The sequence below is a fragment of the Geospiza fortis genome, unplaced genomic scaffold (assembly GCF_000277835.1).
Source record: "Geospiza fortis unplaced genomic scaffold, GeoFor_1.0 scaffold40, whole genome shotgun sequence".
Taxonomy (NCBI): Eukaryota; Metazoa; Chordata; class Aves; order Passeriformes; family Thraupidae; genus Geospiza; species Geospiza fortis.
This window is the reverse complement of record NW_005054297.1, coordinates 19,620,417-19,644,929: the sequence shown is the minus strand read 5'-3', so window position 1 is coordinate 19,644,929 and position 24,513 is coordinate 19,620,417. Positions and strand designations below refer to the sequence as shown.

General features: G+C 36.8%; 1 protein-coding gene across 1 annotated transcript in view; it reads left to right on the top strand.

The window, feature by feature from the left end:
• The first annotated feature begins 721 nt into the window (after window positions 1-721).
• TENM3 (teneurin transmembrane protein 3) overlaps window positions 722-24,513 on the top strand; it is a 370,730-nt gene continuing 346,938 nt past the window's right edge. Inside the window, 2 exon segments of the mRNA XM_031064333.1 lie at window positions 722-758; window positions 22,666-22,914. The gene's annotated coding sequence lies outside the window, so the exon portion shown is untranslated.

Here is a 24,513-nt window from a genome sequence, read left to right as displayed (position 1 = left end):
GGTCCTGTTACCTCTCTGGGTGTTAGTATCAGAAAATTCCAAAATTTCTTATTTCTGCTATAAGTACCAGTCACTTATTAATCTTCCATGGATCATGAAAGCTGCCATATTCTTCAGGCTACTTGCTCTGGCAGGAGTACAGTGTGCCTAAATGCAGAGGTTGTACAACTAGAAAAAAAATATTGGTTAAAATTTATTCTCTGATTGTATATGAATAATTATTTAGGTTCAGAGGGACTTCCAGTGGTTTCCTCATTCATCTGCTAGATCAGCTCCAAGCAGGCCAGGTTAGGTGGGGTTTCTCAGGGCTGGGTCCAGCTGAGTCTCGAATCCCAGCAGGATGGAGACCCCGTGACCTCTCTGAGCATCCTGTGCCAGGGTTTGCCCATCCCTGTAGTAAATGCTTACTGGTTTTGGATGAACTAGCAAGGAGGAACCAACTGCTTCATCTTTCTGTTGTTGTCCGCTGAATCCATTTCCTCTTTTACTGAACCTGAGCATAAACCAAAAAAGCTGCTTTCATCCTGCAGCCCTGGCTGGACTGCTTTCTTCTCCTCGTAGAGGAGAACACTTCTTACACTGAAATACTTAAAGATATGTAGTCTGATTGTAATTTCGTGTTAGCAAGAAAGAGCACACTTCTGGTTTATTCTGCTTCAGTAATTTGCTTTCCATTTTCCATAGGAGTCTATTGCAAGGTGAGAGAAAGTCTGTGAGACATTGGCAACAATCAGGCAACTATTCCTTTATCTTTAGAGGTAAGCTGTCATTGTGTTGTTTGGTATTGTATTGGAAGGGAAGTGAAAAGAAACTGGAAAAATGAGAGTGGTGTTTAAGAAACCTGACATTACTATGCATAAAACAGTTTGCCTGTTTCTGTGGATGCCTATACCAGTAATATTTGTGCTATCTTTTACCAATATTACATACCTCTTACCCTTCGTCCATTGGAGTGCAGAACTTCCTACTTACCCCGCCTCTAGTTGGCAAATATTTTAAATAGATGTTTCTTCCCTCTCTCACTGGCAGCAGAAAAAGTACTTTAACTGTTTTTTTCAGTTATCTAACCACGATGATAGTGGATTTTATAGGAGTGTATATAGTTTTTGATTGAGGCAAGGACAATCACATTTTTTGCCAGGACAGTATTTCCCTGAAGTTTCTCACTGTGAAAAAACTTTATTGACTGAAGATAGGTTTTGCCTGCTTTCAAAATACTGGAGCGCCAGCCCCTGTACCTCAGTTTTAAAAACTGGGCACTCATCAATTATAGAAGGGTGGTAGTAACTCTCCCCTTATTGGAGAAGGTAGGGCCTTACCAAGAGAATGACGTACTGCTTTTATTTTTTAGCATCTTAATTACTTAATTTTGTGTTATTCTAGAAATTAAGGAATATGCTGAAATATAAATTTTAGTAAGATTTCTTTTCAGAGAAGGAACTGTGTAATAAATTACCGCACTGTGGAATGCTATCATTTACTAAGGATGAGGGATATACCAAGAGATTAATTGGGTGTTCTCTTTTTCTGAGGCAGCTTTTCCTAGGAATAGCTGGTTTTAAGCTTTTCATTCCAATTTCTGTCAACTAGATTTCTACAATGAACAGCCCAAAGGAGTATAAACAGGAGCTTCTGTTGTGGAATGCACTTCCTTTTTATTTTAAAGCGTCGATTAACCCTTTTTAAAACTTTCTTTTGATGTGACCAGACAAAGAGACACTCATATATCCCTTTGGGATTTGCCTGCAGTGAACCTTCTTCAAAAATCATGACCTTGGCTGTCCAAATGACAAGGCTCTCAAGTTGTTAAAGTAGATTTAAATGAGAAGAAAGCAGGATGCCAAAATGCGTTGCTGTAGATGTAGTGAAGCAGTACTTGGTACTGGCTGAAGCACAAGTGAGTGCATCAACCACACAGGTTGTTGCTGACAGGATGGAAACCAAATCCAGCAGCATGCAGTGAGACGCATACAGCAACGTTCTCATATCTGAACATGCAAGCATTTAATACATAAAGATGAATACACATTATGCTTTCCTTTGTCTGGGGTTAGGAATTTCGACAAAGTCTTTCTTGGTAACAAGGACATTCTTTGTAATGTAGATATATGTATACCTTTGCCTTTACAGTCATAACAACTTCTTGTCAAATGAACCAAAAAGTCCCAAGTGAGACTTTCCCATCATGATAGAACAAGAACTCAATAACTTGTTATTCAAAACCCTGTGATAGAATACATTTCTGTCTTCAGAAATAGGGTTCTTTGCGCATTTCCCTGGGAAAAAATGCACTCCAGTGATTGTTTCAATGTATGCACGGGGTTATAAAGGGAGTTTCAGAGATACTGTACTTATCAGCTGCACATGAACAGTTTGTGGTTTGAAGAGGGAACCTGGGATGGAGAAATCCAACCTTCTGTATCCAATTTTACCCAGTGGAATATGGCATTAAACAATCCTATTGTGTTTAAAATTTCATTTTGTCTGCTGGAACACTAGACCATATGGTTTTTTTGGAGAAGCTTATGGATGGTTTGTTCATCTTTGTTTCCTGATTTTCTACTTTACATATCAGATAATGTGAGAAAATGTATTGTGAATATCAAAGGTAACCTTTGAAGTTCAGCATGGTGCTAAACTGTACCTTATGTCTTATTTATTTTATTGGAATACAAAAGTTGTGTCTTTTTCATTTTGGTTGCACATTTGAACTAAAGTCAGATCGAGCCGATGTATAAAAATCTGGTAATTGTGAAATATTTAATTAGAAAAGTGTATGGATCTTGTGTTTCACAAGAACTAGTTGAAGAATTGAGCAACCTCAGGAAAGATACTTTGTGAACCAAACTTGAGCTATATTTTCTGACATCAGCCAGTCTTTTTGAAATTTTTAGAAAATCTTGGTTGTGATGTTTTGGGTTGGGTTTGGGTTTTTTTGATTTTTTTTTATTTTCGCTGTAGCCAACAGTTATTTACTTGTCTTATTTTATACACTTGTTTTATACAATAGTTTACAAATGGAAAATTTTCTTAAGATATGTGTTTAGAATATAGTATAGCTAACCTATAGAAGTGCTTAAGTTATGCAAATATATGTGCTGTGTGAGACACACTAGAAGGCTGTGTATCTCTAGTTATTTATATAGCTTTTAGCATTCCTGTGTATTGCAATTTATTTAGATCCATGTTTTGAGCAGGTTGCATTTTTCTTGCTTCTGAGAGTTAGTGGAACAGGCTCACAAAGAAGTGCCCTTTGATGATAAGATTGCAGAGTAGGAGTGAATGAGCAGAGGAGTATGCCAGACTATAATAATGTTTGTAACATTAATTAAACTGTTTGTTAAGTAATATATTCGGACAGACGAGTGTTTCCCAGCTTCTACATAGCCCATTATGTGTTCTAGTAAATTAAAACTAGGAAACCTTTGTTGGAGTTATAGTGCTCAAACTGACATCTAATTCCCCCAGACAATAGGTACAAGCCTGCAAGCCTCCCTAATTCTTTCCAGTCTTTACATTTATTGATTCTTTTGTAAGCGTGTTTCATCCAGTCTATTACAAACAGCACTGGTTAGAAGTGTGAAGTTTACCACATCTGACCTAAGGCACATTAAAACCAGCAGCTATCTGCCAGACAGCCATACAGTTGGGCATCCCAGATTTACTTCCAATCACTAGAAAATTTGGACCTTTAATGGCTGGTTTGGTTCCTGGTTTGTGTAGAGGGACTGACATGTTAATTCTTTGATCTGTCTGGTTTGCAACTGAATTTAGTTCAGCTATCATTTGTATTCCTGGTTCTAAATGTTTTATTACTTAGGTTGGCTTATATAAGTAGTTTATTTTGATTCAGAACTTCATTTTCCCTAGTCCTGAGTAATGTTTTGCATATACATATGTATGTTTCTTACTACAAAGTATGGATTTAATCCTTTTTTTCTTAACTTGTCCATTTTTTTGCATGTCTTATTATGACAAAGTTACCAAATAATTAATGCATAATCTGTGAATGGATATAGTAAATTTTAGTGAAATGGAACAGTAAATTTTAGTGAAATGAGCACAATACATTTTTATTATTTTCTTCATCTTATACTGTAAAATATATGTAATTAATAATTGATAGTAAACAAACACATCTTATTTTTCCTACCATATTCATCACCAGTTTCAAAGCTTTGAAGTTCAGTAAATAATTTATGATAGTTGTTAGTGTAAGGAAATCTAACTGTACTCCTGATCCTGCTTGCTTTTTGTCCTTGTTGTTCTCAAGCATAACTTTGATTGGTAGCCAAACTGAATGATAAAGAATGTATGAATAACTGATGGGGTTCATTAAACAGATGAAAATTGAATCAGCTATTTTTGATTTAAAACATTTAGAAATACATAATGAAAATTTTGTGTATCTTAATTTTATTTTTTTAAATTTGGAATGAATTGCATGAGACAATGAAGAAGTGAATGTTTTAAATACAAAGTGAAACGTGTTTTCAGCCTGCTTTTGTTCTCAAAACTTCAATCAGGTTGTCTTTTAGCCTTGTTAAATATCTTGCTGAGATCTGCTGTATTTGCTGAGAATGTAACAAAAGTTGTGAGAGTGCAAAAATGAAGAAATACATGGTTTTGGCCTTAACTGAAATGTTCCATAAAATGTTTTAATTCCTTTGTTTTTCCTTGCTTGCATTGAAAACCCAACGATTGTGGAGAGATTTTTAAGCATTGAAGAGATTTTTATTTTTCCAGGTCAGTCAAGCTCAAAAGGTTAGCTTTTATTTGTGTCTTTATAAAAGTTCTTAAATAATCCAGTAATATATTGTGAGTCTTCAAGTATATTATGACTTACCTAAAACTTGAAATAGAGCAGGAAAAAAATACATGATCTCAGGCAGAGAGGTAAAAATTCTGTGTAATTCTGTAACTTCCAGGTACTGGTTTATGGCATGTCCAGTTTAACCCTCAAAACAGAGTGAGATCAGGACATAGCAGAGTAGTTTGAATCCATCCTCATTTGGCTGCAAATAGCAAAGCAGTGTAAAACCTCTCATGGAGTTTTGCCAGACTGAGTGGGGAACTGTGGTAAGAAGTTTGATGCACCTAAGAATTTATTTAGTTTCTTTTTATTTCTTAAACATTGTGTGCATATAAATGGAGCTGCATGACAGCACTTGTGCTCAAGGCGACAGGACAGTGTAGGAATCTGTGGCCATTCCGTCCCTGGGCAGGCTGCAGCCTGCAGTGCTTGTCTTGCTGTGTCGCTGTGCATATGTGGAGCCCCAGGCCTTTGTTTCTGACACGGGTGGTCTGGGAGCACGGGGTGTAAATGGGTTCTGTTTTGTACAGCTGTGATTACAGTGAGGCATCACAGTGAAGCTTTAAAGAAGATTTTCAATGCAGGGCTGAATATATAAGGCACTAACAGGAGGAAGCTGTTATTCCATGGTCTAGGGTCTTCTGGGTCTGAGATTTAGGCTGGTTTGTGAGGCTTTCCACTTAAAGATGATTTATAGGTATCATGAGCCAGATGTTGTGAAAATTACCAAGAATAGCAAGAACCTGTTATTGGCTTTCAGAAATTTACTGTCTCTCAAGGTTTCCTGTACACCACTGATATTTCCCTTGAAATCAGTGTGGGACTTGCCTTGTGTTGGCAAGACCACATTAAGCCATTATTGTCATTAGTTCACTAATTTTTCTGGTATGGCAGATGACAGAAGAGGAATGTTTTGGGAAGTTTCTGACTTTGACCAATGTGGTGATAATTTCACTTGGCAAAGGCACGTTACTACTCTCTCCCTATTGAGTAATAAAAACCTTCTCCAGAAAATGAATTTGTTAGATTATTTCAGGGACCAAAAAAAAAGGCCACCATCTTTTATAATTAAGAGTTAGCCTAAATATAGATGTTACCATCTACTGCTTAGTGTTGTTTGACAGTGGCAAATTTTTTCCTTTAGAGGTCTGTAAATGATGTGATGAGCAAGTATTCAATCTTCATTTGGTAGCTTTAGCTGCTTCTTGAAAAGTACTTTGGTTTGGCTTTGTTCTAAAAGCTCTTCTTTTTCTTTTCTCCCATGGTTTCTTTCCTGCTTGTTTTGTCTATTTTTAACTGCTGCACTGCAAAACCAGTGATAATGATACGGCTAATGATGAACACCCATATTCTTTTGGAAGCTTTAAAATTGTTAAAGGATAATCAGCAAATAACATTACAAGAAATGTGTGACTGCAGTGTGATCTCATGCATGTTAATTTTTCACTGCAAAAAGAACCTGTGTCTCTGGCTTCATAGATCACCTTGAAGGATTGGGGCTTGCTTTTTGTAAGGAGCATGGTTTGCAACAATACATCACCTTCATTTCTTTGCTCCTAGAGAGAATCTGCTGACAGCAGGGCTATGATAGAACAGGCCACATCCACCATTGACTTTTTCCTTTCAGTGTCACCTTGGGACATCATGTCTGGTTTCCAAGTGATGATAATTTTGTAACTGTGTTTTCGTACTTCGCTTTTTTTGTTGCCTTGTGCAGCCTACTGGCTCTTCAGGGGCAAAGTTCATGAGTTGCACAAAGTGGGTGCAAAAATGCTGTAGAAGAGGAAAAATCTCATTTTCATGTTGCCTTATTATTTTTTTTTTAGTCAGGCTTTGTGAACACGTAAAAATTGTGCAAATTTTTATTGAATTGTAATCTGGTTTTGTAAACATCTGGATTTCTTGGCAAGGATGATAAAGCAGAAAAGGTGGAGAAAAGACAGACTTCAAGGATAAAAGGAGCCTTAACTAAAGGAAGCAGGTTAGCAATTATGTGTGCACTGCCAATGTTCAAGATAGAATACTGCTCACACACAGAGCTCAGTTATCTGCAGAACAAAGGAGCAGCTTACAGAACTCTCAGTACAGAGAGACCCGGTAGTAATTTTCGTGACCTCTTGTAATCTTGTAAAATTGTGAGGTATTCACAAATTCAATGCTTTGTTCTGCTCATTGAAAATCTTTGGAGTTAAATTAATAAAACAAACTTGTGTAGCTATCAGTGAATGCCTTTGTGAACTAAATGTTCCTTTTCAGGTCACTAGAATTGCCACTTAAACTATCAAAAGCAGGTGCTTTAATTAAAATAATTATTTTTTTGTGCAAATCTACTTGAAGAAATAAGTAATTCATGGTAAAAGATATGAAAATTGGAATCTGACAAATGTGTATTTGTACAAAACCTTTCCATAAGTGCTGAACTCTGTCTTAAATGTGTATTAGTTGCTAAATCAAGTCAGATGTCTGAGGCGAGAACTGGAGAGCTGATAGCAAATATTCATAGTGGAAGCTGATAACAGCTTTAATTAAGCTGCTGCTATCTTTCCATGATAAATTTAGAACTTCTCCATAAGTCATCTGACTTTAATGCTCTATTTGCATCCAGGAGTGTTTGATTTAGATCAGTGTCTCTGTTAAGAAATCTGCAGATGTCTCTTTGATAGCCCTAGCTGTCTCTCAAGAAGAGCCTGGGAGCTTTGTTTTCCTGTGTTGCAGGATAGAGAATGAGGTGTACCTTGACCTAAAGCTGACCTTCCAGCGTTTAGCTTTTTCAGGGTTGGCATACCCTGAGGAATACTTATTTCTTTAATGACTAATGCTTTCTCATACCATTTCTTGAAGCCAGAATTCCTTAATCTTTTTGTTACTGTACTTCCTTAATTCAAAGAAGCTTTACCATGAAAACTGGGTAAAAGGACAATTTTAGAATAATGCTAGAAGCTTGGTTAGGCACAGTCCAAGACGGCTCTATTCATGTAGTGTTAATTGCAATTAAACAGAAAGGTTCTAAGATAACAAATGATGTGGTGAGTTTTTAGAGTAGCTATTTAGTATTATGGCACCAGATTGTTTGAATGGATTTGTTGTCTCTGGTTTTGCTTTCAGCAGTTGTACACATTGTAAATGCCTTAATCATCAATGACTGAACTGTCTGAGACACTTCTTTTTATTTTAATTATTTTAAGGGCAGGGAAGAACAAGTTGATTTAAAAGTTAATAACTGTATTAGAATTTTTTGACCAAAAAATAAAATGTGACCTTTTTTTCATGTCTAGAAAGTCTGCCATTATTTCTGAGCCAGACATTTTAACAGGATTCTTCTTTGTAGTTAGGAAAAATCATGGGAGAGTCCAGTTCTACTTCCTCACAGAGAGTGAATAGACACTATTCAGAAATGGTAATTCTCACAGTTGTCTAAACCTGAGATAAAGTAGATCATCAAGTTGATGTAAATTATAAAAGTTATCTACATGTTTGTCTAGAAGTCCACTATTCATGTATTTTGTGTGAAAACAAACACAAAACAGGAGAGTTATTTCACCAGAACCTGAGAAGTGGTGTGAGAAAAAGGAGCTCTGCATGAGAGATGGGGAGGATCTGATGAATATGAGCACTTAGAACGGGCTAAAGAAATCAAGTCCTGCTGCCTGTACTTCTATGTGCTAGCATTCTTTCCTAGCTCTTTTCTGCTTTTCACTTTCTCCTTTTTTCCTTTTTTTTCTTTTTTTTTTAACATGGTAAGCCTCTGGATGAATTTTTACAATTTTTTAAAGAGGATTTTGAAATTTAATTTGAATTTAGTTATTTTCCTGCATGTGTGCACTTATGCATCTCTGTTACTCTGTGGTGCTGCTAATTCAGCAGTATTTTGTAACTTCTGAGCTGTTAGGATTTCTTGGTGTCATAACTTAGGGGTAGGAAGCAGAAACAGTCAAGAAATATGAGCCAATGTGCATAATTGTGACATGCTTGAAGTTACAAAAGTTGCTCTTTGGGCAATTGCCATTTCTGAGAAACTGATGGGTGAATATAATATTGGTAGTTTTCTTATCTATCAATCACTAAGACAGTGGCCAGTTGAGTGGAATTTGTACCTGGAGAAATACATTTTTGAAATACATCTCTGGATGGTTACTATAGTTAGATAGTTATAAGTTTTTACATATTTTTAAACAGTTTTATATGTACATATAGTTACATTGATTGATAGCACATTAGAAGCAAATTAGCTAATAATCTGTCACAAAAGTAGCTGAAAAATACTTTTCCAAAAAACTAAGAAGCTACTGGTTACACATCTGTACTCTATAATTATTCTGTTGTATTTGTCTGCTTGTGATCAGATTAGTTGTATTTTAAGGAAATTGAAACCAAAATTGTAGATGCTTCTCTGTGCAGGGCTATGTTAGTCTGAGGTACTAGGAATGTTTCTGGACAAAATAAATATTCTGTGTGGGTAGTTCTGCATATCAGCAGGTGTAGGAGCATCAAGCTGGCAAGTGCAGATCCGGAACACACGTGGGGCTTACATTATCTGAAGAGATTCTCTGCTTTGTGATTAGAAAGGTGACACATGTAAGAAACTCCTACAGATGAGTGGATATCAGTGTTGCTTTGTTGCCTCACTCCCCTCAGTTTACATACTGCCCTCTTTGCTACAGTGTTTGCAAAACACTTCACTGTAGTAGCTGTGTTTCCAAACTGCTGCTGAGTACAGAAGCAGATGGCAGCTCAGTCATTTATCCATCTTGCACTATTTATTTCTATTATTTCTCTGGAAACAAATTAATTTATATTAAGCTGTTGCTTCCTATCTCCTGCTTCTCCTGTTTGCTCACTTTTTTTTGTTTTTTAAGAGGGGAAGATAGAAATCATGTCTGGTTTCTGTTGATGGTTTTCTTTTGTCTTTCTAGTCACGAATATTTCAGTGCTGTAATGAGAGATCTTTGAAAAGCTGTGGAAGGTGATGTACCAAAAGACTAAAAATTAACTAAGACAAATTAGTTTCTTCTGTTTCTAGAAGCACACATGTCAAGATGATGATAAGAGGATATCTAAAATACAAATTAGGGTTGAAGGTTTGCGTGGGTTTTCTGGGGGCATAGGCAGGCACCGCCTGGCTAACTTCCTTCCATTTTGTGTCCTTTTGGACACTGTGGGTTTTTAAAGGCTTCTGGTGACTCCTCATATGAAATAAACAGCTGCTTTCCTCTCCAGCAGAAATGGTGCCAGGTGGATTTGGCACTGCTGGGAGAACTCTGCTTGCAAAGGTAACTATCAGTAATTCATTGCCTACATGGAAGGTTGTATCAAGTTAGGTCTTGTGTGGTGATCTCAAACTCCACTGAATCTTTTTTTCTTTGTTTGTTTTTATGAGATCATGGAAAAGACTGTAAGGTTTTTTTGTACTTAGTTGTGGATCCTTTAGAATGTGGTTAGAATGAAATATTTCATTTTGTACTTAGTTGTCAATCCTTTAGAATATAGTCAGAATAAAATAATTTTGACAAAATCAATTGACAGTCTGTTAAGAGGGAAGACTTCTCTCTTCAGAAGACACTTACTTGAAGTGCTAGACCATCATTTTGTGTGGACACATTTAATTGCATATATTTCAATTACTGCTGGAGGGCTGGAGGAATAAACTAAATAAAACCAGGGTGGTGAGCATTCACTGACCATGATTGTCATTTCACAAAAGAAAAATATGTAAGGTTAGAGTAGATCCCTTTGCCTTAGAGCTGAGGGAGAGGGGTTAAAAAAAATGTAAGCAACCCCAAGGCTGAGCTGAAGTTTGTGTGGCAAGATCTATAAGCTAATCAGTACTGCAAAGACTTGAGCTAGAGTTGTGTGTCCTCTGTTGGAGGACTCTACATTCTTTAGGGAATAATGTCAGCTATGTGGGTAGACTTAATGTATATGGATTGTTAAGTGAGGAGAAGATGGTGGGGAAGAGAGACCAGTAACATGGGTTCCTGCGCTCACCTCTCAGTTTGCGTGATGGTCACACATTCCCCTCATACAAGTTTGTGGACAAGGTAGAGTGAGTGGGAGAGCCAGGAGCAGCGTTGATCCACTGGTTTAAATAGTCTCTGCAATCTTCTGGGTATCCCTGATTTCAGCCAGCACACTGCCTGACATTGGTGCTTCCTGCTGTTTGGAGTGCTCAGCTGGTGGTGCTGCAGAGGAAGGCAGAGCTGACAATTAGCTGGGCTGTAACTCAGATGGCTGCATGGTGCTCCAGTTCCCAGACAGACACAGTAATCTGGGGTGAGGAAAACACATTTTCTGAAAGGTGGCTGCGTGCTTTGTTTGGGTGTTGCAAAGTGTGAATTTCACCATAGGTTTATGTGAATGGGACTACATTTTATTAATTTTTTCACTGTCTTTCTTCAAACCCAAATCCTGGTCTGGAAAAGGAAAGGGCACAATGCTGGACTGGTTTCCCATAGCACAGTGGTGAGGAAGAAGATGGTACTGTGTGACTTGTGTAGGCCTCTGGGAAATTGAGATTCTTTCTTGGATCGGCTATGCAAAGAACTGTGAATCCCAGAATAATATCACTCATAAATTGCCCTACATTAATTTCAATTCTGTGTAGCACATGTAAATGAAAATCTTGGGAACACGTTTGCTAAATCATGTGGTAAATGGTCTTGTTGATGACTGCAGAGTTGCTCTGGGGTTGGAGCTATTAAGCCCTTATTATGGGAATCCAACAGGGCAAATTAAGAGAAACCTGTGTGTGTGCTTGTTATTTTAGGACTTTTATGCTTTCTTCTGAGAGACCTCATGTAGGACCCCATGACCTAAAAAGATTTGATATCTTTTAGTCAAAGGTTAAGTTTTGGAATCTCAGTTTCTGATCTATCAACAATGGAAACAATCACTTTCAAGGGAGGGTTTAGTGTTGTTATTCTTTAATGCTAAAAAGTTGAATATTGCTTTTAGTAATACCTGTAAAATAGCTTTTTAGCATTCTGCCTGGTTGTATGTGGTGTTTTCACTTAGAACTGCATCTTTTTGTAAATTGTGGGGGATAATTTATATTTCATTGTAAGTAGTTGCCCAGTGGGTTTCTTATTTGTTTCTAACACCATTGTAAGCATTCTTTAATTTGAGAGTGTTCAGATACTATACATGAGTGTTCCTTGGAAATACTATTCCAAGTACACAAAACCATTGTGCATGGTAGAATTTGCCATTATAACAAATTCTATCATAAAAGAACTAATGCATGGTATTTTTTTGCAGGCTTTAACTTTTACATTTCAAGGCTTAAATGTGCAATCCATTGAAAACAAGTATTGCTCCTGTTTATAATGCTTGCTGGATACCTCCCCAGAGGCAGGATTTTAGAGATTTAACAATTTTTAATGCCAGTATATGAATGTATCCTTTTACATAAATTTCAAATTTCACTTTGGGTCAGGTGAATCATCTCTCTCACTATTTCTTTTTCTAACTTCACCCAGCATTCTCTGGAATATTACCTATCTGAAAAACTGTCATAGTCTTCTAATGCCATTTTTGCCAGGATCATAAGTGTTTTCAGTAATATTCATGAGCAGCATTACTGACAGAGCTGGAGTTCCAGCTGAATCAGTTTAGTCTTTTGATGGCATAATTATTTTGCCAGCCGTCGCTCTTGTAGCAGTGGAACTCCCCTTTGAGGAAAAATGAGGTCATTCATCTTTTGTAAGATTCATACATGAGCTTTATCACTATAGTAATAAAATTCATTGCTTGGTCGGTAACCACAAAGGACTCATAGGAGTGGAAATTGTAACCACGCTTACGTGCATTGCCATGTGCACAGTTAGGTTGCTGTTAGAATAAGCACGTCGTAATGCACCTGTAAATAAAGAGGGAATGTGTGCTTTGGATTAATTTATGGGATGTTGGACAGTTTGAACAAAATTGTAAAAATACCTGAAACAATGCTCTGTCCTTCCTGCATTATCTTAGATTTCTTTGGTAAGGTTGATAAACCTTTTTTTTCTACTTATTATATGTATTTACAGCTAATATTCTAGGACCCTGTGTTGTCTTTAAATGACATTTTCCCACCATCCTTGCCAGTTTGTTTATAAGGCTCTGTTATCTGCAATTTGCACAGGCAGTGCTTAGATGTCTTCTCTGTAAACTAAATTCTAACGATATATATTCAATAGTGTTCACTTTTTTTTTTCATTTTCATCTTTATGTTTCATCTGAAATATTATTAAAATTATCCAAAATTATTCTTACCTATGGTTACAGAATGTTTTAATAATTACAGCACATAGGTAAAGGGTCTGACTGACTGCATTGCCATTAAGGAATGATTTTCATTCAATGATATTTTGGGAAGTTTCTAACCCTGAGAATGAATATGTTGGGTTGGGGACTGTGGTGGCTTTGCTTTGGTGCATCTGCTTGCCTTGCTACTGTGAATAATTGTCATCAAGTGCAGGGGAGATCTGTAGAGGTCGGGCAGTGGTGCTGCTTTACCTGCAGCTGCCAGCCTGCCCAGACCTGTCTGCTGCACAAACCACAACGTCCTCATGGCTTGCAAATCACACTGCCTGTAAAGCCTGACAGTGCAGACAGGTGAAAAGAATAACTGAAGTCTAAAAAAGGTGTGTTTAGGCTTTTATATTTCCATGGTGCCAAGCACTTTCAGTTTGTATTTAAGGAAAAGGGTGCATAGCAATTTGGAGGCGGCATGTAACAGCATGCAAGGATGCCTGGTAACAGCAGTATAGAAATTTCCATTCCAGAGGACTCCTGAAAGGAATTTCAAAGGCAGCAATAGAAAGGATGAGTGAATGGGCTGGAGCAGAAACAATTCCCTTTGTTGTGTGAGTACATAAAAAGTACTTTTTAAATGAAGATTGTTAATGAATCCATTCTTGTTAATGTATCACACTGAGGTTCTGCTAGGCTCATCTTTTTTTAAAAAATCAAGGCAGTTGAACACATGCATCCAATGTGCATTGAATGCTAAAGCAAATTCAAGTCATTACCTGCTCTTGTTAATGAAAAAAAGTGCTGGTGGTGGGAAGTGTAACAGACAATGCTTTTAATGAAATTAAGTTTGCATAGTCCCAAGCATACTAATATCTCCTTAATTCCAAGATCTCTGTTATTTTAAGAGCTCTAGGTATCTAAAGAGAAACCATAAAATTAATTTTGTACACCTTAATTTTTAACTGTTTGTTTTCCATTTCTTTCCCTCTTGGATAGAAGCTGATTTTTCAGGAACTTGTTACCCTTATAGGTGGATCTTCTGCTAAGGTTTTTAAAGCATCCCTGAGATCCTAATAAGAAATGCAAAAAGGAGAAAGCTTATATTCCTGCAGACTACAGCTGCAGTATATTTCAGAATATTGTGTAACAAATCACTGCAAGCTATTCTGTACAAATGATGAAACTGGATAAAATACCATATGGTGCTGCACAGTACTTCAAAGAATTATTTCAATATTATGAATGGGCTAAAATATCACATGCAGATTTATTCAGTCTAATTGGGACTTCACAGTTGTACTGTTGTAAAGGAGAATATCTGTGCAAGCTAAGTTGTGGGCAGGGGAGGTGGAACCAGACTATAGTACAATAGAAACTATATGAGAATTAACTTTTCCTAAAATGCATAGCAAACATGATCATCTAGCATGCTGTTAGCAGCAGCACAGTAGGTTTTATGGTACTTTTGTAATTTGGACACTTTGATTTGGAGTCTAATTGGATTCCTGGGCAACACTGAATGGCAACATTCTTAAGTTGTGTAAAGACTATTTGAAATAATGGGATTGACATTAACCTTTTAAAGTTTCTTTTTAAAAATCTGTTTGAAAGGATTAAAAAATAAGCTGCAGAAGAAGCTTAGAGATTTCAGGAAAAACTTCTCTTGTGTCATAGACTATAGACAGTCATTCTGATTGGCTCTGTAATGGATAAAATAAATTTGTTTGGGTTTTTTGTTCCCGGCCTCCAACTACTTGTAGTTGGAGACCAGGAAAAAAACATCCAATAAAAACATCCAATTCAACTTGAAAAAAACAGGTGGCGTGAAATTCAGCCAAAAAGTTGCCATTTAGGGATTCAATAAATACTTACAGGAAAACTAAAACTCAGGGAGGCACAGTATATTCAATGATTTTGTGTTTCAAGGAGGAGATGCAGATATAGATGCACTGAGTACTTCTACTTTTGGAAAAATAAAAAAGGTGTATTTGTCCTTTTTTTTAACTACAAGTCACATTTGTGAGGTTGGTGTTCTGTTGTTGTCTAAGCAAAAGTAAGGCAGGGGTGCACTGTTTTCTTGTGTCCTTGCCTGTGTTTATATAAAACAAATCAAGGCTGGTTCAGGGTGCTGTGCAGAGCAAATATTAACCTTAAGCTCCTCTTATTTCCTTGAGTAGTGTTACTTCTTTCTGAAACTGTGCACCTTGCAATCATTAAAATGCCAGTGCAAAGGAGGAATTCTGGGGACATGGCAAAGGGTGGCAACTTTGATTTAAATTGTTACAAAATTCATTAACTTCATTAGACTGTGGTATTTGTAAGTCTCATCAGTGTGTGGCTGAAAGGATGCTGTGAGATGTAAGGTAATCTTGTGTCTTCTGCAGATTGATGCTGTTTGCTGCGAGGCTGTGGAAAATGGACAAATGTTGGGCTGAAAACACCACAGGAAAGAACATCCACAAGTGATGGGGTGCAAAATTTTACCTGGCATAGGCCTAATAATGATGTCAATAGTTGCCTTTTTAAAAATTATTATTAAAAGGAGCATCTTTTACAAAGGAATAGCTGCTGGCTAGATTGGTTTTTCACATTTGAACTCAGAAGCAGTTAATAATCTTTTAAGAGGTTTAGAAGAGATTTGTGAGTCTGATCTCACATGTCATCATACAAAGTGAACTAAGAATTCTAATGGGAGCAGTATTTCCCAAAGCACTGGGAAATACCTGGAGAAAGGAGAAACTTGTTCAACATGGCCTCAGGGGTGCTGAGAAATTCCCTTAGGACAAGAAAAAGTTATGTTAAGAGAAGCTTGGATATACAAAATAGCTTTGGCTTGAGCAGTTTGTTCTTGCTGTTGAGGAAACTGAGGCAGGGGGAGGAGTGTGCCTTTACATTTTTTTTGGCATGTGCATAGATTTGTTTTAACATTATCTGAAGTAAAAACCCTAATCTGGAATCACTGTGTTTTAGTGCTGTCCTTTTCACTCATTTTCCTTGTGGTATGACTGATTAATCTAGAATGCCTTCAAGATTTGGAGCCCTGTGAAGCACTGCACACACAGTGAACAGGATTTTATGAGGTCAGGCTCTTACTAGGAGGCCTAATCATCTCTACTGCAATGCCTAATTTAAGGGAAGAATGGAGATGTTTGCCACTGTAGACAAGGAGAGGGACTGTGCCAAAGTCTCTTCAGAGCCTTGAGCTCCTGGGACCTGCAGTCCTTTCTTGGCAACAGTGTCAAAATAGTGCATCTCTTAGTTCACTGAAAGATATTCCATCTGACTTTTGACCAATAATCACCTTTTCAGGGTAGTATATAATTTTTTTTTCTTGTTTGGAAATTCATAATTCAGGTCATGAATGTATATTTTGTAGTTCTATCAGCTCTTGTTAGTGTCTCATTAAAGGGTTCTCCAGTGTGTGGTAGGGTAAACTGGGGAATAATTACAGTTGTAGGGGTATTCTTCAGGTCATCTAGTTCAGCCCCTTGCTCAAAGCAGGGCTTCCTTCAAAGTGGAGTCAGGTGGTTGAGGGTATTGTTAAGTCAAACTCAGAAATTCCCCAAGGATGAAGATTTCACAGCCTCTCTTGGCAGGCAGTTGCAGCCCTTAACCATTCTCATTACAAAGCTGTGGGATGCAGGCTTGGGTGTCTCATTTTTTACTTCTGGGTAAGATGAAGATTAATTGAACACACCAAGCCTGTTTGTTTTTGATCTAGAGCTTTTAAAATGATGCACTCTAAGAATAGTGAATTGCTTTTAAATCATTGTTAGGATTTTACTTGTTGGCATCTGTTTTGATATACTGGAGCTGCAAGGGAGTGTTTTGTAACTCATGAGATGTTGAGTTCTGTTACCTTATAACACAGTTGACATACATTTACATTTTGTTTCTCCTCTTTGTAATCGGAGTCTGCATTCTTGGCTGAGATGAGGAGCTTGCATCTCTCTGGTTTTTGCACCTATCTCTATAAAGAGCTATTATTTTCAGCTGTCTTCATCAAAAAAAGAAACCAACTGTTGTAATGTGTGCAATCATTCTGCAATAGTTTGCAGAATCAAGCTGCATAGTTGGAGGATTGTATTATTCATAAGAGAATATATACTCTATAGAATATAGGGTCTGAAAGTAGTTGATAATCTAGTTAAAACATGAAATTGCTGTTATGTGTGTTCTTGAAGGGAAAATAAAAGTGGGAAGGTGTGGGGTTTTTCTCATGTAACCCTCTAGCTAATCAGGAGCTTCTAAAATTACATAAGTCATTGAAGATGAAGTTATCCAAAAGGTTATATCACTTTTCTTGTCTCTGAAAATTATTTTTCTTTCTGTATGAACACTACTATCTTTTGAAGAAAGAGACTTGACTGCAGTGCTAATGAAGTGTAAAGAACTAAAGCTGTCACTGCTGCAAATGGTATTTTCAGGAGCAAGAAGTTAGTGTACTTGATACCTCATAGCAAATGTCTTTGAAAATCTAAGGTGCTCTCTGTGTGAGTTACAATGAAAGTGTTGGGAGAGGAGGTGTTTATGTGGTCTGTCTGGTATGTCTTTTCCAAAATATATCTTTGGGTACATATTTTGTATCTTTGGGTACAATATGTACTTTGGGAACATATTTTTAAAGCAAAACCAATGAGTTTAGTATACTTCCCTGACTTAGGGGAACTTGCAGTTGGTGAACTACACCAGTCATTCCAAACACGTGTCAGAAAAACCCATCCATGTACTGTGCTCCACAAGTTTTGACCAATCAATTGAGAAACTATTTAAAAATATTGTAAGAAATATTCTAACATTACTGTTACTAATTTTATGTATTCTTAGAGAAAATTTTGTGGTGTAATTTTCTAAGACTTCTTTTTTTTTAAAATATCCTCTAATATATGTTCGTACTAGTAGCAGAAATTAAGTCTTCTCTGCAGTATAAACCTAGAAGCTGGAATGGATTGTGATGTAGTGAAATATTACCGCACTTCTGTTCACCTAAGGTTACCTTGGTAGGTCAGTGGATCACCACTGCAAGGGACAAAGCAAACAACAGCTATGTACCTGGTATACTTAGATTTTTTTTGTTGGTCTCTGATCCTGTTAAAAGCCACTTGAACTCAAAGTGCTTGAACTGAACTGCCAAGCATGGACTTTGCCTTAGAAAATGGGAGCACAGCCCCTATTCTGAGTTTCAGTAATCTCTTGTCAAGAGAAAAGGGTTAAGACCCTATTAGGTAGGAATCAGGCATTTGGACTTTTGAGAATCCCTGGATACACCCTTCTGATATCTGCAGGACCCTGTGTGTTTGTAACAATCCTGCTGCTAATCATATATTGATTCTTATTTTTTTGTCAAGTATGTATCTATATGTTCTTACATAGCGTTAAAGGAAAATCTCGTACATGAAGAACTCCAACCAGCTATGTGAGTCCAGGCTGAGAAAGGTGGAGTATGGGTTGTTAACAAAACCAGTTGATGATTTAAAAATTTAGCTGTATGAAAAAAATTTCCTTTAGATAGTCCTAGTAAGTACATTATTACCTAACTTTTACTAAATACTTAATTGAATCTGAAATGCTGAATAGAAATACTTTTTTCCTGATAATATAGTATTATTTGTATCTTAAAGGATATGGAAGTAAATCCTCAATTTATGTGTAGTTTTGGTTTTATAATGGTGTTTCTTGAAAATATGAATAGGTGTGTTGATCTTGCATCCAAGACTCTTCAATATTAATTTTCCTTATTTAGTCATCTAAAGCTAGGGAAGATACTTTACACTTGTGTTCACAGTCATTTGTTATTGGTTGTTAAAATGCTGCACAGTCATTTGTTATAGGGTTAAAATCTTGTTTGGCCATTTGTTGTGGAGAGTTAAAATATTGACTGCAATGTAAGAAATTGAACTCTACTTGGATTATTAATATCTCCCCTAACTGATGTCTCAAGTGAGAGCATTGTCACTTAAAAGTAGTGGACTGCTTTAGCAATATCTACTTGTCATGAACTCATATCCACAACAGAATTGCATATAATGGATAACATCAGAAATTTGGGTGGGGAATTAATAGCTGTAATTTACTTTCTGGTTATGCTGCCTTTTCTTTCTGAGAAAATACATGTGCTTTGATATTTATTGCAGATACACATTCTCAATTTGCAATTAAGGTATGTTTTATTTTCATGTGTAAAAAGTAATAAATTTAGTGGAGATTCACTTGGCAGTGTGGGAGGGAGAAAGCAGAGTTCTAGTTCTGCATTTGCTTCACCTTACCCCATCTCCTTGCCACCTGCCTTCAGCCACGGCATTGAGAGCTTGCCCTCCAGTGTGCTGCTGTGACTTCTCCATAGCTCCAGCCCTGCACATCACATCCCACTTTCCATCTCTTCAGTCAAATACCTATGTTTCCTTGTCTTCAAAATATATTAGGGCTTAGCAGTACAATAAATCAATCACTGGAGTATCCAGTACCCCGGTACAAATACAAATCAAAATACAATTCTGAGTCGATAGCAATTCACTCCTCTGCGTTTCTTCTTTTTTACTTCCCAGAAGCACTTTTATGTTGACGTGTGTCTCTTATTCATGCCATTCTGACATGGTGCAGGACAGGGTGGTCTTGCTTGCACTTGCCTAAGCTCGCTCTGGCTGGTTTGGCAGATGTAGCAGTCATTTTTGTTGAAGTCAAGTTTGTACCATTAGACAGTAGAGCAGCGCTCCTGTCTGCTGCCACTGTTCAGAGAATCACTGCCTTGTTAGCCTAGTAAACATTTTTAGTTTGAGTGCTGGCAGCTTATCATGTCAACTATTGACAGAGGTAAATTTCCCTCTATATTAATGCAGCAGGAAAATGGCCAAGCAGGCATTTTTCTGCATTCTTTTTTACAGCCACCAGCAACAGCTACAAACTGAGCCTGTTGGGTGTGATTCTGTAAAGTTGGTCTTAGAATTTCTGAAGTAATCAGAAGTTACGAATTCTAAAAACAAATACCTAGATAGACTAAATAAGAGGTATTGTAACAAATTAAAAATACTTTTTTTCTGTAAAAGTATAGAATTGATGCCTTAGAATTTCTGAAGTAATCAGAAGTTATGAATTCTAAAAACAAATATCTAGATAGACTAAATAAGAGATATTGTAACAAATAAAAAATATTTTTTTCAGTAAAAGTATAGAATTGATGATAGCAAACTGTTTTATGACTTTACTGTACATGATAATGGTTAACATAATTCAACTTCTCTGGTTGAAGATATCCATTGTATGCTCTTCTCTTGGGACATTCCCTTTTCCTTATGTATTATAAAGGTGACAGAGGCATGTGGCTTTACTGTTTAGGGACAGAGCCTGTTTTAAAATTTTGCAGAGGGAATTTGACTTGGCATAATCCAGAAGGTTTGGTTTGTCGTTGGGGTGTTGAGTTTTTTGGTTTGTTTGTGGTTTAGGGACAGAGCCTGTTTTAAAATTTGCAGAGGGAATTTGAATTGGCATAGTCCAGAAGGTTTGGTTTGTCATTGGGGTGTTGGGTTTTTTGGTTTGTGTTTTTTTGTTTCATTTTTGTTTTTTCATTTCCCCCCTTGCCTTTCCCCCCCACGCTTATTTATCTCTTTGTGCCTGTGTCTAATTGAAAAATATTGTGCAATCATTTACTGAAGTCTTCCATTTCTGTGACTCACTAAATTTCCTTATTTGTGTCATATACTATATGGCATAATTACAGAATTGATCCAGGAAAAAAAAGAAAATGCCTTTGCTTTTGGAGACTTCCTTTAAATTTTCAGTCACTGATGTAAAGATTGGCATTAGTGGTCAAGTTGAATAGACTTAGAGGATACCTCCTAAGAAATGAAACTTCTCCTAGACTGAAAACCACCGTAAAATCACTGTCTCATTTCTCTTATTTATGTATACTTTTTTTATGAAAGCATTAATTTTAAAATTTCATAAACCCTATATATAATAAATTTAGATATCAATATCAAATCCAATAGACACACAAAGTTTAGGAAGTGAGAAAATGAGAGAGTGATACTGGCAGATACAATCTTGCTACTGTTTTCTTTGGTATCAGTCATGGACTCTGTAGCAAATGTAATAAAGATTGCATCAAAATACATGAAACTTACATAAACTGAGAAACATTCTTTATTAATATTTAGCTTTAAATGGGAAATCTCACTTGCCATTATACATATTTTATTCCATAATTTTTAATGGTCGCCTTGCAGCATGGATAATGTAGTTTTTAAATGTGGGTTTTGGACTCTTAATTCCTCTCTATTGCAGGACAGTCTGCCATACAAACTGCAGAAATATTTAGCAAACATCTGGAAAAGGATGACAAGTTTAGGTTCAGGAGACAGATGTGTTTGAGAGATCTGGTTGAGTCTGCTCCTTGTTTCATTAATTTGGATGACCTCTGTTACTTGAAGGGCTCCAAAACTGGATTGGCAGCACCATGTGCCAGATTGAGTGGCTATTGCCTCAAAGAAAATCCTGATTGCTGCTGGTGTTTACCCAAGATGCAAAGAAGGTTGCTCTTTCCAGTGGTGCAGACTTCATACTTGTGTTTTAAAAAGCATCATCTCTCTCCTGTCCCTGCAGCTGTGTTATTACACTGTTAATTGATTTGGGATCCTGGACTGTATCTTTAAGGTGTACTGATAGTGTTTGTGGGATATGACAGAATTTTACTGACCAAGGCATGAAATAAAATGAAGGTTTCTGAGAGGTTATATGGAAATTAGCTCTGGAACAGCTGATCTGAAGAAAGAAAAGATATTTCTGTAGCTTGAGAGACTTATCCATGCAGAGTTTCAAAGTCAATCTTAGCCCAGTGGATCTATCTTTAAAAAGTTGCCATTTTAATTTACTGTGATACCTGGTAAGCCACCAGCACCCCAGGTATTCCCCTGGTATGCTGTTCCACTTGGCTCTGTCACTGCAGAAGCAGATTCTAGCCCTCAAGCTGGCAGAGGATCACCTTCAGGAACAAATGGGAGTCATGTACAGCTGAAATAATGACTTCTGTGTCACTTGCACTATTACCTTTGGTTCTGACATTTACCTGGTGGGAAAAAGAATATGCTTAAGTATTGCCATAAAATATTTGGTATTCTGCCATAAATTAAAAGTAGTTAATAGGGAATAAGTGTCTTAGCTCAAGCCAAGTGAGCCTCTTGTTGCTATTGGTCTGATGATGTAATAACTCTGGCAAGTTCTGTGAGCTGGTAAAAATAGTGAATGTCTCTTTATGTGAAGACTTTTCAGTTTATTGAGAAATTTCTAGGAACAAGATCAAGTTCCATTGTTTAAACATATTTTAGTAGTACCTACCACTGAAAAAACTTTCAGTATGATTTTTTTAGTCTCGCTGCAGAGTTTCTTACTAATGTGTTTGCTTTCTAATGGATAGTTTTGGTTGGAAATCTGTGGAAAAAAAGCACTATTACTCAAGCATTTTAGAACAGCTATTTCTACCTTTAAAAGAGGTAATTTGAGAAAACTGTAACTTTTCTAGTGCTCTTTCTCATGGAAATATGTTTAAAGATAAGCATCAAGAGTAACTAGAATATGATGCAGAAAGAAATAATCTGAGAACTGAGAATTCTGTTCTTTCTTGGCAGCATCTAAGCCAGTCTGACCAAGAGCAAGACTTCTCTGACCATCTAAGCCAGTCTGACCAAGAGCAAGACTCCTCCCATAGCCATTGCTGTTAAACTGTTCAGGCCCTTGACAGCTGGATCATTTACTGAGCCTGCTCTTCATGTGATTTCTTCTGGGATCAAACACAGCAGTGCCATGCTGAGCATTTCCCAAATGCAGGAGGACTGAACAAGAGACAGACTTATCTTAGATTGACGACTAGATTGATGGTAAGCAGCGCAGAAGGTTCAAGCCTCATGCTAGCATAAAATCATTTGACAGATAGAAATATTTGCTTATAAATTGAAAGAGTAGGTAATAATAGTGGTTTTTTATGATTACATTACATGATATTTTGTGATTACATAGACTAATAGCTAGCAGATGGCAGAGTATACATTTTACTTGTTTACCAAGTTGATGGATGGCAGTGATTGAAAAACATTTTTTTCCTTGTTGCATTACTCTAAAAGCTTGTAGTGGACAGGCAATTTACAATATGAGTCAACAATAATTTGTATCTGCTCTGGATTTTGGGGAGCATCAGTTATTCTCTTCATTTTATTTGACTTCTCTCAATGATATTTTCTTCTTAGAAGAATGGGGTAAAAATGAAATCTACTTTGAAAGCCAGGTCTTTAAAGGGATGCATGTGTGCTCACAGTCTTCATATACAAATAGTGTCCATTTGTATGAAGAATAAATGGTGGGAGGTTTTCTCCACTGTTCTATTTCAATGTTTATCATATTACTTGGACATTTTGATGTAGAGAGATATGCTCTGTCTTTTGTTTAGGCACCTCAGCACAAATCTATATTGCTATATTGCATGCTACCAAGAAAGCTAAAACTATCCAGTCACAATAATAATTGCAGTGGTTTTCATCCTTTATTTTTAATTGGTATTGACTTACTCATATTATCTATGTGTATGTTTTAGATGTATCTCCTCTTCAAGTGTTGTTTGTTTGGTTTTCTTTCTTAGGTGCAATACTCCATAGCTGTGCAGTTCTTTCATGAGTAGTAGACCGAAAACCTGACTTTCTTCCTAGGTTGATTCCCTGTGTATTTTAGTCCCCACTGTTAGGTGCTCTGGCTCCCTGCCATGTTCCTCAAATGTACCATTCATTTTAGTCTCTTTCAATGGTTTTTGTGTGTGTTAGGGATGTCATGCTTGTGGTTTCAACAAATAGAACATGAATTTTGATTAGTAGTAGAGTGACTTTTCTTCAAGGGAAGAGGGGCAAAGCTGTGGTTGCTCTTCCTTCAGGAATCACTGTTGGGTCCTATTGTTTCTGTCTAAGGACCTTTGGGTCCTAAGGTTTCTGTCTTCTGTGACATTCATATCTGAGACATCTAGTATCTTGCAAAATTTGATAGAACTTGGACAACATGGTTCAAATTTTATGACTTTGTGAATAGTCATCTCATAATAGCATTTTTTTCTGGAAAAATCAAGCTAAAACACTTACATGGAGCCAGAATGTCATTTCTGCTTAAAGAATCCAATAAGACCATGGATTTTTTCCCCTTGGTAAAAGAGGAAGGGAAATCATTGCAAGAGTTGCTGTGACTGTACAGAATAAAACATAACTTGAGATACTATTTTCAAATAACAATACTTTTTCCTTTCAGCCAGATGACGCTTCATAACATATATGCCTATTTGTAACAGAAATATTGAATCTGCTTAAAACTGTCCCTTGAATTTCCTTTATGAATTTACACACATGATAAGACCTGAAAATACACTCTATATGTTCAGTTTTATATCAATCACGGATAGATCCACCAAGCATCTGTAATTCTGCCTTACAGCTACTGTCTCT